At 32.1% G+C, this 5,655-nt stretch overlaps 1 long non-coding RNA gene across 1 annotated transcript; it reads left to right on the plus strand.

The window, feature by feature from the left end:
* Positions 1-1,247: 1,247 nt before the first annotated feature.
* On the plus strand, positions 1,248-3,794 carry LOC134713950 (uncharacterized). The gene is made up of 2 exons (XR_010106443.1): positions 1,248-1,368; positions 3,238-3,794. It is a non-coding gene; the product is annotated as an uncharacterized LOC134713950 (long non-coding RNA).
* Positions 3,795-5,655: the final 1,861 nt, after the last annotated feature.

Genomic DNA, 5,655 nt, shown 5'->3' on the forward strand with positions numbered 1-5,655 from the left:
TTTAGTATGATTATCAATGAAACAACTCTCACGTGAGACCAATTGACGTAGACGTAAGCAACTAGATTAGTTGTATGAACTCGTAGATACATGTAAATGAAAATTCCATGCACTGCCCCTACACCATCTACCTTGAAGATAAGTTGTTAAGAATAAACATAGATATGCCGTTTCGAGAGAGAATATGGAATTTTTAAAACTTGTTTTGTTTCTATACATGATCAGAGATGCAACATGTAAGTAAGACGCTGATTTTATGATATAACACTGATACATCTAGTAGAATATTAAAAATAGAGTCATTTTTTTCGATATTATCATTGTTTTTAATCTGCAGCACGGGTGTGGAAAAATGATTTAGAATAAGTATATCATTATAAAACAATTTATTTTAAGCTTTTGTTAAACAACAAGATCTACCATGTTTACATAATATGGAACCAATTTCTTTAAACAGGTTTTACTTCTGTTAGTTTTAGAATTGTGAATATTCACAAGTATCTGACAAAAATAGCACTTAAGGTGGCTCACCCCAATAGTGACCCCCGGTAGATTTTTTTTATTTTCACTTATTCTGTAGATTTTTTTATACTGAATCCAAAAATGCAAAGAAAAAAGGGGGTCACCAGGCTCGTTTTCCCCTCAAATTGAAGCGAAATGTGCGATTTTGACCCTTTTTCCAAACATGTCCACCCTTACAACAATAACGGTTACATCAAATTCAAAGAGTTTTAAAACCAAGTCAGTATGATTTTTTGTGAAAAAACATTAGAATTTGAAATGTAAACCTTTCCCGTTGTTGTTTTTGACTTAAAAATCCTTTTATTTATAGATTTATGTCTTAATTTTACATTTTCTAATTTCAGTTTAAGGCAAAAAATATTGATTGAATCGATTTTTCGTAAAATTTTCCCGGTAGATTTTTTTTAAAAACAGATATGTCAAAGCTATGAACTTTTCGAGCATTTTAAGGTTAAATAAAATGGGGGTCACCAGGCTTTTAAAAAAGTTACGAGCTTTTGTTTAACCCCTATACCCTATAAGGTCTGATTTCAATGCAGTCCATTAATTACTTAATTGTGAATTCTTTATTGGTGGCTTAAATAAAATAATGTTTGAAATTATATTAGTAAACGATGGCTGAATATAAATGTGGTTATCGTATGACTGTTTGTTATTAGGAAGCGAAACTTTGATTATTTAGGTGAAATACGGTACTTTTGTCTGGCGCGAGTTGCTTCCCTCTAATTTGGCGCCATTATCGGACCAGAGGAATTTCAAGGTCGCCACGCCGAGCAGCATACTACATTGATGAATACGACCATTTACATACATAACAGACATTGTGGTGAATATACAACGATGAAGGTAGAGTTATTGCATAAGAAAACATATATTTCGATATTTTAGGCAGCCAAATGTTACCAGTATCACGAAAAATACAAACTTGGGGGCTGTCTCAAAATACTCGCTACTGTTGAAAGGCACTGCGACTGAGACCTTGTGCGAGCTCAATTTCTGTTCCATGTTTAATTGTTATAGCTGGTATCTTATTTATGTGTTTCTCTTAGTATTTTCACCTTACTGGCAATTTGTAAACATGTCTGGCCCGTTTTGAGAGATATCCGTGTGCAAACGGACGAAGAGGAGGGGATGACATCTAGCTACGACATGTATGAACCACCACAACTGTCATTTTTACGCTACTGATAGTGTCAATGAATTATTCTTTTTTAATCATCATTTGGTAAATCTAATTTCGTAGCCAAGTTACATAGAGTCAGGGTCATATGTATGTGGGGTACCCCATAACTTCCCTAGGGCATGCGCAGTTTCTACTCCCTTGTCCCAACTATATTTCCCTTCCCTTTTACCCTAAAATTTTCTCCTCTTACTTCAATACTTCCATCTCCTTGTTCCAAGACAAAATAAAAATGACAACATGTATTTCCAAGATAACCCTTTTCTCTGATCCCTCATTCCCCTGTCTCCTTACCCCTGTCCACCCCTCTAATAATAATCAATTAAGGTTCTCAAGGGGTTTGATTGACTTGGGGTTTTTTTGTTGAGCATATGACATAATTGGCCTAATTTGTAAATGATAACCTTTACAGAAGAGGCAATACATCTGTACATCTTTTAAACATATTTATATATATATTGTATTTAAAACAACATTAAAAAATTTATTTTGGGGTTATTTTGGATTGATTTTAAGCAACCTGGTACCAATAGAAGCAGAATTGTCACAGGTTTGTATATTGTGGTTTTATTCTTTTTTAGTCTCATTTTCATTATTTTTTGTTAAGAAATTTGCTATATATATAAATATAATCAATCAAATTAAATTATTGAAAAATATTTAATGCGTTCTCAAGGAAAAACAAAAACACATATTAATATAGACCATTCTACTTTTTTTAAGCTCTCGTAGATATAAATTAAATCCAACCATACATATTTAAATGCCCTCAAAATATTTTTTTGAAGTAATGTGTTTTTATTTAAAATATTTACATGATATACATGTAGCAAAAAAATGCAGGTGACAACTACTTTTGGCCAGTTACTCTATTTTGAGTTGAAAATAATTGTTGCTTTGTGAATAGTAATTTTTAATAAATACAAAATTTGTGTATCCTATATTCCAAATAGGGTACAAAAAGCCTCAGCATAATTTATTCATGAGGACTGCATGAGCTGCATTTTCAAAATTGAAGGCAGCCGAACAGCAAGAAGCCTTTATTCAACCTATAGAAACAAAATCACTATTTACACTTGTTGTGCATGTAATCGTCCGAAATTTGTTTTCTGTTCTCTAACTTCAGTTTGCCTCTACCAATAGTATTAAACTAAATAAAATTCACAATTAATGCATATATATTATTCTTGTTACCAACAAACACACATGAAGTTTGAATTTTTGGTGGGGTTGCTTTTACTTTTCTAGAGTTATGCCCCTTTACAAATTTTAAAATAGCTAAAGTTTTGTTCCTTTCTTTAACACAAGTTTGCTTTATCCAAATATTGTGATACTTATATGCAATGCTTACTACAACACAACTCAGATAAAGTAAAAATTTGGGTGGTGTCACTCTTTTCATTCTTTACATGCAAGCGGCTGCTCATCTGTGTCCTATGGACACATTCTCCATTATGAATTAGTCTCATCTGTATGCTTTTGAATGTCAATAATTGTTCATTTTCTGACAGAATTACTCTGATATTTAATTTCAGGCTGCAAGTACATTTGTACATGTACATGCAAATGGAAGGAGTGATCTTGGAATGTTTAACTTTACTTGGAATTATTAGCACAGTACTGACAGAATTTTATGAGAAGCCAGTATCATCTAATCTTGCAACCGGAAACTATGTGTAAAGTGCTGAAACTTATGAACAACATTCTACATGTATATGCAATATGTGTTGCCACAATCCAATTGAGGAGCAGAGGTCAACTATAAATTGGAACTACATGTATATGCCTTAGTGCTGTCAAAATCCTTTAAAAAATGCAATCAAAAGGACCTGCTTCACCTACCTGTCCCAATGATGAATAAAGATCATATATATATATTGAGTCTTATAAAAGAACAGTGAAACAGAATAAAAATTATGAAGATATAGAGCTGATCAGCTTATGATTGTACATGTACATGACGTATAAATGGCAACAATGCTTACATTTATACTAGAACATTTAAATTAACAATATTACATTTGTAATACATGTTTTATAAATTTGATCTCGGAGACATCTGAGGAATAAAATCAATAACGTTTCAAAAATTTGATTTAGTTGAGCCTTTTTTTAAGCCTGTTTTCAGGAGGTAATATGGTATACCATTGACTGTCAGTCGTCAAAATGGTCGGCATATACTCATTTAATAAATACTAAAAGGTACATGTAGTAGATAAACTATTTGTGTGCAATACATGTAGTTTACAATTCTGTCAATTACAATGTATCGTGGACCACATAATCATTTGTATGGTTCAATGATCAACAGTAAGTCCTCTTTTTTCATATGCTATATTGTGTAATCAATAGGTCATCTTCATGTATATTTGGTGGACGTTAAGCAACCAACAATCGATCAATCATGTATATTTGGTGTATTAAATGTATTATAACAAATTAAAATATCAAATAAGAGGATGTGATATGATTGTAAATGAGACACAAGAGACCAAACAACACAGAATTAACTATACATGTAGGTCACCATACAGACTTCAACAATGAGTAAAACCTATTCTGCATAGTTGGTTTTAAAGGCCTCGAAATGACAAATGAACAATTTAAAACGATTCAAATGAGAAAACTAATGGGTGATTTATGTACAAAATAATGAATAAAAAACAAAAATGTCTGTCTTGCAGGGTTAATTGAACTTAACCTAATTTCATGGATTTGTCTATTTCTTAATTCTAAATATGTTTCAAAATATTTGGTTGATGGGATGATTGTTAGAGAGTCTGACATAGGGTGCGGGCTCATTGGTTGATAACATTACGAATAACTGTAGCCGGTCCCGCTTTGGCAGTCAGTTCCCACATTGTCACTGGAGGAATAAAATAAGAAAACAAATGGTAAAAGAAAAAAAATGAATCATAATTTCCTGTCGATATGCACATCTACATAGTATGCCCTTATTATCTAAAAAGGTTTCAAAAATTCTAATGTGCGTTTTAAGAGACGATGAGAAACTGTTACAGTGCTAAATTGTAGTAAATAAGTTCAAAAGGGCATAACTCCTAGAAAAAATAAATGAATCGTAATTTCCTGTTGACATGCACATCTACACAGTACGTCCTTATTATCTAAAAATGTTCATGAAATTCTGTTTGAGAGTTGTGATGACAAGAAACAAGACTGACAGACGGGTCAAAAACATTATACCCTTTGCAACTCCGTTTTGTTGTGTATAAAAATAGGAAGATGGGGTATCATTGTTTATGAGGCAACTCTAAACCGAAGACCAATTTACATAGAAGATAACAATTATGTCCTCGTACGATTACCAATAAAACCATATACCACATAGTCAAACAAATAAAAGTGCAAGGAATTACTTTTTTGTATTTATTGCAAATAATGAATATTTAATTTGTTCATACTGAATCGTCACTGGCAAATATTTCAAACATAATACGGATGAGAACATATAGAAAAGTATCAATTATGTAATTTATGCAAAGTAAGATGAGCTAGATATATGGACTGCCATATTGTTGTTGTTGTGCTGGTAAGAATGAGTGAACAATTATGCTTGGTGCATGTATAGGCAAAATTCCCCCTTTTGACCTTACGAGGCTTCGTATGTATACATCCAGCTGTTTGAGCACCCTGTATAATCAAGGGATCATCTGTCAGATTAGTCATATTTCTATGTTAAACATAAGATTTGAAAATAAGCAGATGTAGTATTATTGCCAATGAAACAACTATCCACCAAAGTTCAAATTTGAAATTCAATATAATAAATAAAAGAACATCATCTCCTTTTATCATCACGCATAGATTAGTTATACATTTCTTTGCCACGGAAGATCAAAGACCATTAAATCCGTGTTCACAAACAAAATTGTCATTCACATTTTTTTGCCCGCAATGCCATTACCCCACTATAATTATTTTCATCATCAAGA

This window comes from Mytilus trossulus, chromosome 4 (assembly GCF_036588685.1).
Source record: "Mytilus trossulus isolate FHL-02 chromosome 4, PNRI_Mtr1.1.1.hap1, whole genome shotgun sequence".
Classification (NCBI taxonomy): Eukaryota; Metazoa; Mollusca; class Bivalvia; order Mytilida; family Mytilidae; genus Mytilus; species Mytilus trossulus.